A 13967-nucleotide genomic window follows, 5' to 3' on the forward strand; every position below is an offset into this window, starting at 1 on the left:
GAATGATGATGGCTTATTAAAAAAATTGTTATGGGGAATAAAAAAGCAATGGACTCGTTTGTCAGACTTGGACTAGTATCCAATTTCCATTGAATTTTTTATTGTAAAGTACAGCTAGTTTTAAACTAAATTAGAAAAAACTACACACATTTAATTACGTTTATTTTACTTTTTAACTTCATTTAGTTTGGTATCACTTATTTACACCAAAAGGTTTTGTGTATGTCAGTGGAGAAAAACCATATACATACAGCTTTTGAGTTTTTTATTGTTACTCTTCAAACTTTTATTTTTCTTCTTCCTTTCATTAAGTTGCAGACATATTTGAAGACTCTTCTCCTTATCGTTCTCCTTTTCTACTTCCTAAACCATTCACAACCCTACCGGGTGTTCAGCAGAGAGGACGGAAACTCGGTGACATTCAAAGTTAATTTCGTTATGAATTCAACCTTTCATTTTCAGATTCGGTTTTGCCTACAAACCCGAAGAACCGAACCCTTAAATACCCGATACCCGTAATTGTGTGAAGGTCCGGTTTTCGGTTATGGATCTTCTATGTATTTCGGTCTCGGGTCGGGTTTAACACGGGTCGGGTCGGGTTTACTCATTTGAACAACCCTAGTCCAAGGGGCAGAGCCCCTGGCTGGGGTCGAACTGTCAGGTCATCTTGAAAAAATTTTATTTCCATTAACTGTCTTAACACAATTTTCATTAGGATTCTATAATAATATTTTATTGCTAACTCATTAATCCTTTAAGGTATCTTTCATCAATTAATAAAGTCTAAGGGCTTCTATGTAATTAAACCATTCTAGTCTAAGTCCGAGGACCTTTCTGTCATTCTTTCAAACTTAATTCGTTATCCAGTTCGTTAACGAATGAGGCTCCTTCGTTATTTCTCTATTATAACGAATTGGCATAGCGAATGGCTGCTCATTCGTTATTCTTCCTTAACAAATGGGCATAACGAATGGCTACTCATTCGTTATTCTTCCTTAACGAATGGGCATAACGAATGACTACTCCTTCGTTATTCTTCCTTAACGAATGGGTATAACAAATGACTGTTCATTCGTTATTTTTCCTTAACGAATAGGTATAACGAATGGCATAGCGAATGCAGCTAATTCATTAGTTTTTCGTAACGAACTAGGGTTAGGTAAGAGAATGTCAGAAATATTCTCTGACACCTTTTATCTCGTACGCCATTTTCTGGCGCCGTCATCACTGGAAAACCGAGATCTCGCTAGAAAAGCGAGATCTCACCCGTTTTTCTACCGTTTTTCGTCCCGTTCGATCCAGATCCGAGCTAGGATGACCCATAATCTCGTCTTTTGATCGATTTATACCCGATCCCATCCGGAACTCGTGACTTTAACGGTTGAGGGTGTCGGCTCGTCGTTTCGTGACTAGATCTAGCGATTTAGGATCCATATGATATCATAATGTTATATCGGATCGATGCTCGAGTTTTCTTGGTTATTTCGGCTAGAGAGAGAGCTTAAGCATGTGTTTTGGATGATGTTTGGAATGGATGAGAATGAGGGAATTAATGGATAATTATGGTACTTATACCATGGGTCATTGGCTTAAGCCAATGGTTTTTCTTCCTTCCTTATTAACCCAAGTTCATAACCCATATTTATTTAACCCAACACAAGCCCATCTCATAACATCTAATATTATTAGTTTATTAACCGAACGGGAAACGGGATGTTACAATTGATCGTTTCTTTGAGTTCCATTAAACCGGTGTAGGGCTGTAAACGAGCCGAGTTAAGCCGAGCTAGAGTGTGCTCGAGCTCGAGCTCGAACTTAATTGAGTTGGCTCGAGCTCGGCTCGTTTTCTTTATCCAGCTGAAAAATCGAGCTCGAGCTCGGCTCGTTTAAAGCTCGAGCCGAGCTCGAGCTCGTCGAGCCAGTCTCCTTTAATTTTTTTATTTTTTATTTTTAAATTTTTTAATTTCTTATTTTACAAATTTTGATATATAAAAGATAAAACAAAATATAATTTTAACATACGTATTATAAAAAATTAATAATTAGACCTTTATATGTTTTATTTTCGTTGTTTTTTATAAAGTTTTAGGTATCGAGTGACATAATATATGTATAAGTGTGATATTATTATATATAGATATTATAATTTAGGGTTTAATCTAAACAAGCCAACGAGCCGAGCTAACGAGTCGAGCCAAAACCGAACCACGAGCCGAGCTGACCCTGGCTCGTTCAAAAATCGAGCCGAGTCGAGCCGAGCTCATTAAGAATCGAGCTTTTTCGAGCCGAGCTATTTTCGAGCTATTTTCGAGCGAGTTTCGAGCGAGCCACGAGCTTTTTGAACACCCCTAAACCGGTGCACCACCAAATAAAGATAGGTAGCCAATACATTACCTTTGGAAATGGAACGCCCTATCAATTTGGGTCACAGTAGGTCACTGTAAGTCCCGAATCTGGATCACTACAATATGATATCAACCAAACGAGTATTGGTGCGGAATACCAATGCTCAGTTATTCAAGAACACGAGAAGTAACAAGTAAACTAACACGACATTGCTTCAAAACACACGTATATATATTGAATACGTCGGGTGCTTAAGCACTTACAATACTTGAATAATAATGAGAATGAACAACCTTAACCCTATACACCATATCACTATATATAGAGAAAACTACCATAGGCCGGCCCAAACACCATAAGCCCACCGACACCAATGTGTTCTCGGTTTACATGTGCACCCAAAAACCAAGCCCAACTAAGTATAAACAAACTCAAACCACAAAACTAGGCCCAACAATCTCCCCCTTGGTTTGTAGCTTTGTCTTTACTCCTCCTCCATGTAATCAATATCCGCATCCTTCAATCCTCCTTGCCAAACCTTGTTATTTATGATAGATGCCACCATGCTTGTGTATTCTTTGGTGGCTGTTTCAAAAAGGCCATCAGCACTGATCTGATGCATACTGAGTGTCTTGATATCCCTCTCTTGAAATTTCAACAGATCCTTAGGGTCAACAAAACGATATTGACCTTTTCCCTTTTGTAGCTTAACAACAACTGTGGCAGTAAAGGGATCAAAGAACCAGAATCTCATGTTGTCCAATGTACCATCGGGAATGGCACCAGGTACGGGAATGTAAGTAGCTTTCTTTGTGGGAGGCCACATTACATTCACTATAATTTTCCCAGTTCGTGGATCCAGGACCCCTTTGGCTTTCTTCAGAAAAGATTCAGCAGTCGGCATATTTGGAAAGCCTCTATCAACTTGACGCATGAGAAAGTTCCAGAAATCTGTGCCCCGTTTGTCGTGTGATGGATTTGAAAATGGAGCATTTATTAAGTCATTCAAATCAACTTTAGTCCAAGAACCAAAGTCCTTCATCTTTTTGTAGTACTCCATTGTCCCTGTCTTTCACTTGACCCACCACATGCTCTTATCTGCATCAAAACCCCATGATAGAACTCCCGATCGATCACCGTATTTGTCAGAGAACCCCTTCTGAAGTGTAACAACATATCTCTCTGGGTGATCTGAAGATACAACATTTTGATCCGAGTTCTTCATTACTAGTAGCTTCTTCTTTCCCTTCTCAAGCAACTTATTCTTATTCTATCAGACTTCTCTTTTGTAACATATGGTGCATTCAAGTAATGATTCAGAGAATCTGATTCTTCTTGTCGGTTGACACCAATGTTATCGTCTGGATGAGCATTAGAATCTTTGTCTTGATCAGTAGATGGAGTTTGATACACCATGTCTTCATTACTTTTGAACTCATCTCCAAACTTCTGAAATAGCTTTTGTTGGAGGTCGAGATACATAGCAGTTAGACCTCCCATTCCGAACTGCAATTCTTTAATTTTGAAGTCTTTATCTGAATTGTTGGCCTCAAGCTCCTGAATGCGAACATCCTTGATTACCGAATCCTGTTCGAGTTCGAAAACTCGTCTTTGTAGAGCTTGGACATCCACAGGAGTATTCTCTAGAACCACTCCTTTTCCTTTGTTCTGAAGATAACTTTCCTGCATAGCCAGGATTCGAGCAACCTTCTCAGAAACATTTGAACTAGACTGACCTTGATTAAATTGACCGAAGGACCTAGAAGGAATATCTGCAGTGTCGGAATGTGGAATATCTGTTTCAAAGTCAAAATCATCACCAAAATCACTGGACAGCAGCTCCATAAATGTTGGCTCAGTCGAAGTTGCAACTGGTTCAGTCTGTGATTCTAGAACATGTGATTCTGGTTGATCGGTGACTTGTTGAGGACTGGTGGTTGATTCTGGCGCTGGTGTAGTTGTTGGTATTGGTGTAGCTTCGGTTGTTTCAACTTCACGAACCAACTCGCTTGAACTCAAATCATCCCTTTTTCTTTTACGGTGGATGAGATCAGCATTTGGTTCTTTAACATAATCTTCCTCAATGTCTTCAGTGATTGTCTGAGGAGGCTTCAGAGCAGTTGACTTAAATAAAACTTTAGCAGCTTCGAGTGCTCTTAATCTTTCATCATCTGTAAGAGTACTTGGCTGACGAGGCTCTTCTTCCTCATCTTCATCATCGGAAATCTCAAACGTAGCAGTACGTGGTTGAGCGGGTACCACGTGTTCGTCAGAAACCTGAGCAATGACAGGCTCAACTTCGGTCTCAGTAAAATGACCGAATTTTTCAAGGGGTCTCAATTCCCTGTAAACTATTTTGGCCCCTTTTATTGACTGCTTCATTAACCCAAAGGATTTGGGTCCCATTGTCTTCATATCCAAGGTCTTCAACAGTTTTAACCAAATCGGTGTAATGAGAGTCAAATATCATCTGCAAAAACCTTGGGTACATCATAAACATCTCCTTATTCTTTGCCCTGAGATTGCTCATCATTTCATTGAATACGAATTTGGAATAGTTGTAATTCCAACCCATGATCAGAGCAGCAACGACAGACATTTGAGTGTGAATGATCTCATTTGAACCCCATTTCCTTCCCGAGATGCATGTGAAGAACGTGTGCAATAGATATCTCCAGTAGGGGTGAAACAGCTTCTTGATTGCCGGTGGATAAGTGCCTTCATACCCCATTCTAGTAATCACTTCAGTGACCTCGGCGGTAGAATACTCTATTGGGTAGTCAGGTTGATCCCCAAACAGAAGTACCTCTCTGATAATGGCTTCAGTAACAGTAACAGGCTTCATCTGTATTTTGGAGTCGATTGAAGCAACTCCATCTGCCCCTTGAGAGTTGATCTTTGCATTCTTCCAGAAATCAGTGACCATCTTCTTGCAAATAATAGGATTTTCGCGGAGAGCATGGGAAATCCTGCAAGTATTTAATCCGACTATCATCGATTTGAACTCCTTGTGAGCCAGTGGCGGATCATACAGATAACCAGATATATTATGAGTGTCTACAAACTTTAGCGGATTTTGATCAGTCATATCTGCACCAAACTTAACAAGTTAGATAATGATAATGGATATTTGAACCATGAATTAAAAACCACTTGGATTATTAACATGGATGGACTCAAATAAAATCTTGACAGTCCAGGTTAACTTGGAGTGACCTAAAATTATGCCACAAAAAGGATCTGGGCTCAAACAGTGAAGATTGGGCCTGACAGGGGGGATCTCGATCAAGCAAGGGAGTTCTCGGTCAATAGAAATCAGTCTGGAATAACCGAGAACAGGTGTTCTCGGTCACCACATTTGACCAAGAACGGAGGAGTTCTCGGTCAAAAAATGACCGAGAACGATATATGACAACACATGGGAGTTCTCGGTCAACGAAAGTCAAACAGAGAACTCCTTGCCAGCTGCGCAGAGAACCCCTTGGGTTCCACCTTGGGATTTGCGTAATCATCCTCAACCTACCGAGATCCCCAAAACAAATCTTCATAAAACCTGCAACACATGTATTAAACTCAACCAAAATCTCAAATCGAAGGCAATAAGTCCATCAAAAACCCAAGTACACATAACACCAATGGTCAGACTATCAAACCATCCATAAGAACAGTTTATAACAACATATCAGTAAGCCTTAGTGACATGTAAATCTCACGTAGCCTAATCCGGTACCTGCTAGTCACAAAACAAACTTTAAGCCTTGATTAGTGAAAGGATTTTGATCTCGGCAAGAATGTAATAGAAGAGGATTAGAGGGTTTGTAATTTGTGCAGTAATAAAAATGAATAAAGGAAACCCTTAAAAGTATATATATGTCAAATCCAGCGGGCCGAAAACTCTTTGTGGGCTCAAAGTGAGCCGAACACCCAACAACCAGCCCAAATGGACTCATGACCCATTAGATGATATCCAAATCTTTCAAAACCAAGTTTAAGAAAAACACCATTTACACAAACGTTTCGAGGAGAGTAATTTTGAAGAGAGATAAATTGGCCAAGACAGGATAAAATAAAATAAGATAAAATCAAATAAAACAAAAATAAATTTTCACACCCAAGTAAGACAACTCCCTTTATTTTAACGTCGGGATCAAATTTCAGTTCTCCGTAAAGCTGTCGCCCTTTTTATGAAAAGATCCGAACATGGAATTATATCGTTTAAGATGCCGTCACAAGGATTCATGTTCAGCATTATTATGACATCTAAGAGACAGATCGATAGCGTGTATCCCATACTAAGCATGATCTTTCATTGCATCAGTGATATGATTAAGGTTCAGTTAGGCATAAAGCTTAGATGGACATCACTCATGGACCTGTGATGCCTCCTATCTCTTCTCAAAGCGTATTTGGCTTTCCCCAGATCACCCCAATTTGAATCCAACCCCCTAGTGCTTGATCAAAATAATTTTTTTTATACGAAGAATGGCTCATAATTAAGGTTGAACGTTGGACTTAGTGCCAGTAAACTGACAAGCCTTTCATTCGAGACATGACAGGACTAACTTGGGTGCCCCCATCTCTGTAGTTCTAGTTTGACCATTTAAGCCTTGAAATACCAAGTTTTTAACAACACAAATTATATCTAGTTTGACAGGACTTACTTGTGTGCTTGATCAATTTTTTTTAACTAATAAACATAATTGCACAATATTTTTGGTGATCAAGACACTAACGGGCTCGTGTATGACTGGGTAGTTGCTTTTCTGCCTATCATTCGGAGAGATGTATCTGGAGACATGCACCTGTCTTCAAAATGACTCTCCACATTAAGTTTAGCAAATTTAGTTTTTATCACTTTAACTTTTACGCATCGTGGAAAGTACCATACACATCAATGACTGTTCTAGAGTCTTTTAAGCCTAATAACTTCACCCGTTAGGCACACAGAAACGATTTATCTATCACTTTCCAAAGGTTGGATCAATTTCCATTTGAAAGTATTTTAAAGCTTCTAAAAAGCAAATAACTGAATAGTAATATCACTTCCCGGAGAGTTAAGAAAAACACACGGGTTAAGCATTCAGTCACCCCGGTCACTGTAAGCCTTCAGTTTAATGGCTATCCATTGTAACCACAAGTGATTAACTGTACCAAACATGCATGAAAACACATGTCCTTCTGACTCAAAGTTACCGACATATTTTTAAGTAAAAGAATACGAAACACAAACAACATATCATAATTGCCCCGGGTGCTTTCAGTCATCAGGTAAATGGCTATCCTGTGAAATTATAGATGGAACACCGGACCAACCATATACAAGTATATGTCCTTCAAACTTGAGCAACCGACATAATTTTAAGCAAAGATGAATGTTAATAATTTTTTATTTAATTAAATAATTTTTTTTTATTTTAATAAAGACAACGCACACACACTATTTTTGTCTTTTTGAATTTTTCTCCCCCTAAATTTTTGCAAAAATTAAACAAAAACAAGTACAAATTTACTCCCAAAAAGACTCAATCCTCAAAACGAAGCATTTTAAGAAAGCTCACAAGCACATTAAATTTTGCTGTTCCGACCGGTTTTGTAAATAGGTCCGCCACGTTATTATCGGTATGGACCTGTTCAAGATGAATCAATTTTCGATCGAAACAATCACGAATAAAATGAATTTTAATATCGATGTGCTTGGTTGTAGAATGTTGGACTGGGTTTTTCACAATAGCAATGGCTGCATCATTATCACAGAAAATAGGAGTGTCAAGAAATTCCAAACCGTAATCCAGCAACTGATTTTGCATCCAGATAACCTGAGAGCAGCAAGCAGACGCAGCAACATACTCTGCTTCGGCTGTCGAAGTGGACACTTTTGTTGTTTCTTACACTGCCATGAAATGAGTCAATCTCGGAGAAACTGGCAGCCAGCTGACGTGGATTTCCTGTCAATGTCATCTCCACCATAATTGATATCAGCAAAAGCATAAAGATCAAATTCTGATTGTTTGGGATACCAAAGACCTAACTTCGGTTGTCCCTTCAGATATCAAAAAATACATTTTACAGCAATTAAATGAGAGAGTTTAGGATTAGCCTGTAAGCGAGCACATTGGCAGACAACGAACATTATGTCGGGACGGCTGGCTGTGAGGTACATCAGAGACCAGATCATCGATCGATAGTATGTCTGAACTACAGGACTCCCTTCAGGATCAGATGATAAGAGTGGTCTTTCAGCCATTGGAGTATTAGCACTCTTGCAATCTTGAAGCTCAAACTTAGCCAGCATATTTTCAACGTACTTTCCTTGATGTAACAGAATACCCGTTGGACTTTGCCGAACCTGTAACCCCAGAAATGTTGTCATTTCACCCAACGAACTCATCTCAAATATTTTCTTCATAACGCTTTCAAATTCTTTGCACAAGTCAGCACTGGTAGAACCGAAAATGATGTCATCAACATAAATCTGGACCAGAATCAAATCATTTCCGACTGTTTTTCGGAACAAAGTTTGATCAATCGTTCACCGTTTATAGCCGTGGTCAAGTAGGTGCGCGGTCAGTGTAGCATACCACGCCCGTGGAGCCTGATGTAACCCGTACAGAGCCTTATCTAACTTGTAAACATGATTTGGCTTCTTAGAATCAACGAAACCCGGTGGCTGATCGACATAAATTTCCTCTTTAACCTCTGCCAGGTCCCCGATTTGAGCTGGATCTTACTTAATCATGTCATAACTCACACAGATTAATGTGTCGACAAGAGAGTTAATGATGGGTTGCTATATTTAGAAAGATTAATGTTTATTAAAGGCGGAATCAATAACAAACATGGTAGTTGCAATTAATAATTAAAGGTAGAATGCACACACAGGATTCACTCAAAAGATTTCCATCTATATAATATCAAATCATACAAAGTAGATAATTGATTTAGGGTTTAAGGAATCATAGGACAGCCGTCACACAATATTCTCTCTCAATAAATGTGTCTGTCTATCCTTATCCGTGTGTCTTGGGCGGCGTGCCCTAAAACATTCTATTTTTAGGCCTGCCACCCTATGACAGCTGTCATTCCTTCTAGAAACCCTAAATACAACGTACATATTCAAATTACATATTCAAAATAAAACTAGGTGTAAAACAAGTCTTCCGGGTAGGCTTTTCATCAAACTTCTCATTCTCCGAGTAGGCTATGTACTCTGCTATCCTTTAGACTTGGTAACAAAGAAGTGTGCCCGGGATCAGTTTCCGGGTAAACTTTACTTGAAGAGTATTTTACCAAGTAAAATACTCACCGGGTAGACCTCAATCTTCTTGACTTTTCCAGACTTTTCCCGACAAACCCTTACGAGCAACCTTGTTCTTCAATGATCTATTTCAACTCTTTGCTATAGAATAACTTATTTAGCAAAGTGTACTTGGGAGTATAATACCTTGCTTGAGTTTAACCTTGCCCGATGTTACTTAGAGATATTTCATTTACATCAAGCCTACTTGGACCATATTTATTAATGAATACCTTGCCCGGTCTTCCAATCACTTGGCTTCTTGGACTTGGTTAACCAAACCTTACTCGGAAGAGTAATATACTTGGCTCTGAAGAACAGACTTGCTTGATAAAGTGAACCTTGCCCGGATTTACATAAACTAGTGTACCTTGCCTGGCAATGCACTGATTTGCAAACCCTGCTCGGATATCCACTAAAGAAGACTTCTAGAAGTAAACCTTGCCCGATAGACAAAATATCGTACCCGGCTAAGTAAAAGCTTGCTCGGAAGTCTAAGGTGTGCCCGGATCCATACTTAGCGAATTATGAGGAGGTTGAGAAGATTCCAATCTTCCATGTATTCCATTTAGGTCAAAACTTTAACTCAACAATCTCCCCTTTGGTCAATTTCTTGACTCAACAATCTCCTCCTAGATTGGAACACCTCAGCTGACCCAAAACACTTCTAAGGTTACTTACACTTAGTCAAAATACATATCAAATTAAAAGTCAAATTACATAATCAAATTACATAAACAAAGATTACATATTCAAAAACTGTCCGAAGACATTACAAAACAAAGCCTATTCTATTGATCTTGTCTCTTTCTTGCATTATGAATGGCTTGTCTTCGGTTGATTAGCTCTGAAACAGCTTTCGTCTTGAAAATATTAAGGGCTTGGTAGTGAGTGTGACTTTCTGGAATAGCCAAGTCCTTTATATCCACTAGATCTTCATTGTGCAGGCAGGTTAAGTCTTCATCTTTCTTAATGATCCCCAGAATTTTTCTATTCGAATTCCTCAGTACAAAATGATTCACAGTCTCTTTGAACTCAATTTCAGCTATAATCCCATTCTTCTGTACTGTGTAGTTGGGGCGTCTCATTCTTCTTCCCAGACTTATACATGTATTCATGTTGGACAATGGATTCTCATCTCTGAAAGTCATCTGAAAGTCTCTCTCAGTTATGTCCATTCTTTTCAACTTCTCTGTCCTCTTAGACTTGTGAGACTGAATCAATCTCCAGCTCCTCTTTTCTTTTAAGAATTTGAATCCTTTGCCAGCCTCTTCATACAAGTAATTTGACAGATCATTCATTTGTCTACCTGCCATTTTGCTTCTGTTTCTGTAATCATACAATCTGAGAGTGGCCATCCTGTCCAATTGTTCTTCATTGTAGTCACGAAAGTCACTCCTAACCACAATCTCTCTCAGCAATCTACTTTCCATAATCACCTTTAAATATTCAGTAACTGAGTCAAAGTACAGTTCCCTAGGAAGATCCACATAAGACTGTGGTCTTGTTGTTCTTTGTTGTGCAGAACTGCTTGACTCACCTCTTCCTCCTTGACCTCTTCCTCCTTGTGGAAATCTTCTTAAAATAGGAGGTCTGAAGGGAATGGACTTCTTTGGTTTTGCAGGCTTTAGGTTGAAATACTTGGTGTATATAGCCTCTACCATTTCAGTTGAAAGATTGGTAAGTTCATCAATGTTTACTCCATGTTTCTTAAGTTCTTGTAACATCTTTGCCATTCCAGGAGTGTTTTCCAACCCAGCAGGTACAAATCTTCCATCTGAATAGTACCTTGGGTTCTCACCTTCTCTCAAAGCCTTTTCCCATTCAGTCTTTTGATGATAAAAGAGGTTTTTCAAATCCTCTTTTTTCCAACACATTAAAATCTTCTTCACTCATTCCCCTATGATTTATCATTATGTTCCTCAAGATGTTGATCATTTCTTCATTTTCCCATGGAACAAATGGTTCATCTTCAGGCTCAGGCTTCACCTCTTGAGGAGTAGGGTTTTCAACTAATCTTGCTTGTTCTTTTAACTTTTCCCTCATAGTCTGAATTCTTCTTCTTTTAGCTTGAGGTTCTTCAATTGCTTCAGCCTGTTTGGTAGACCTTTCAGTTTGAGCTCTTTTAAGCTTTTCTTTTCTCTTCAATTTATTGTACTGGTCTACCACTGATTCTCTTGTCAGACGTTCAACAATTTCAGGCTTCATACCCCTTTCAAGCAGGTATCCACACATTCCTCCAAACTTCTTCTTCAAAGCTTCTGTCTTTTCTAGTTTCTCATTCTCTTTCACACACTTTTCAATGACCTTCTCTCTTTCACTGTTGTACAAATCTTGAAGTTGGTCAAAGTTGTAGCGAGACAGATCCTTTTCAGAATAGTTATGTCTTCTGAGATACTCCCTAAATTTTTGGCTTTCTCTGTTTTTCTCTTCCATCTTTTTCTTCAGGGCATCTCTTTCTTGGTTAAGTCTTCTCTGTAATTGATCATCATTAAGATCAGCCAATGAGTCGAAACTTATGCCATGTTTTCTCAGTTTTACCACCAAAGGATGACTCTTCTTGGCTTCTCTCATACTCAACTCAATGTTTGTCCTCCGTTCATCAGTCATTTCAACTTGTGGGGACACAACATTGGTAGCTTTACCTACTTTCCCTTGATCATTCTCAGGGTCATCATCATCATCATCATCATCATTTTCAGACTCATCCTCTTCTTCAGTCAAATCATTCATTGCATCAATTTTTGGTTCATCAGAAGGTGGATGATCTGGTTCACTTCTGATTGGCACATCAGGGACACCTGGAATCTTTTGACCTGGTTGTAGTGTCTGCAATGGAATTACCTTGATTGGGCTATTCTCATTCTCTCCTTCCTCATCATGAGTTTCAACATAGCATTTTCTCTTTTCATCCCATTTTCCTCTCTTGGTTTTCCTTTCTTCATCCTTTTTCTGTTCATCATACTTTCTCTTTCTTGTATACACATGTTCAAATCTTTTCTCTCTTTCCATCCTGATTCTGGTGATATTAGCCATCATCTCTTCAACAGATTCACCAGTTGGCCTTTCAGGTTCTTTTTCAGGCATATCTTCATATTCACAAGCCTTTTCAGATTCTTTTTCAGGTTGGCTTTGTAGATGAAACATACTAATCACCATAGCTAGGGAATTATCAACTTCCTCAGCTCTGTTCATCATAATCAAGGTTTCAATTGCTTCTTGATCAGCCACATCATCAAATATTTCTTTTGCAAATTTGGCTTGATTGAGCAAAATCTCCTGTTCAACTATTTGTTCAGGAGTCATAGAATGAGCCAATATCTCCCTATCTCTTGTCTCTCTCAAGATATTTTCCTGTTCTCTTAGGGCTTCAGCATTGGCAATATCATCTCTGAATTCCATATCCTTTTCAGGATATGCCTTAGGAGGCTCTTCTATACTGACTTTTGCCTTGCCTTTCTCAATTCTCCTTCTCACATCTTCTTCATCCTCTGGAGGGAAATTATCAATGTCTCTATCAAGCTCATCTATCTCCTCATCATATTCTACAGTCTTGGAGCATTCAGGTTGTTCTGTTTGAATTATAGGCTCCTCAGTAGCAATATTCTCATCATGCAGCTCTTCAGTCTGAATATTATCAGTAGCCATATTAGTAGCTACAGTCTCTACACTCTTCTCAATATTTGTCATTTCAGTCTCGTTTACTATCTCAACATTCTCCTCTTCCATTCTCACTTCATTATAATCATACTCTTATTCAGCATCCTCAAACATATCTCCTTCATACTCCTCATCATCCAGTATTCTCCTCTCATCACTATTTTCCTCTACATCATCATACATATTCATAATCAATTTTAAGCTATCAGCAGTTTCAACAACTGTTGCAGCTTCTTCAGTATTCACACCAGAGATAGTTGGCTTTTCTTCATTCTCCCCTGTTTTGGGGCAGCTGAGGTCTTCTCAACCTCCTGCACCAGGGTTTTGTATTTGAATTCATCTTGTACCAACTTCTCAATTAACATAACATTTTCATCTGTCACCTCCTCATTTCTTCTTCTTAACTCAACATTTTCATTTGTCATCTCCTCAATTCTCCTTTTCAACTCATCATTTTCTTTCAATAAGGTCAGGAGGTCAGTATCAGTGGGTGGTGTTGTAGGTGGTGATGTGGTGAAATGTTCATAATCAGACTGTTCTTGGATTAAGGTGTGAGTTTGAAATATGGATGGTGGTGGTGATTGTGTGTGAGGTGGGCTAGAAATGAATGGATCAGAATGAATTGGACTTGTAGTTGTTGGTGTTTGTGGTGTTGGTGATGTATGTG

The 13967-nt window shown here is 38.8% G+C and overlaps 1 long non-coding RNA gene across 1 annotated transcript in view; it reads left to right on the forward strand.

The window, feature by feature from the left end:
• The first annotated feature begins 6877 nt into the window (after nt 1-6877).
• Nucleotides 6878-13967, forward strand: part of LOC143605852 (uncharacterized) — a 212782-nt gene continuing 205692 nt past the window's right edge. Inside the window, exon 1 of the long non-coding RNA XR_013148694.1 lies at nt 6878-6930. This is a non-coding gene — a long non-coding RNA (uncharacterized LOC143605852). The remainder of the gene's footprint in view (nt 6931-13967) is intronic.

Source organism: Bidens hawaiensis, unplaced genomic scaffold (assembly GCF_021521415.1).
Source record: "Bidens hawaiensis isolate Kalapana, Puna unplaced genomic scaffold, B.hawaiensis_p1.1 tig00000001_1, whole genome shotgun sequence".
Taxonomy (NCBI): domain Eukaryota; kingdom Viridiplantae; phylum Streptophyta; class Magnoliopsida; order Asterales; family Asteraceae; genus Bidens; species Bidens hawaiensis.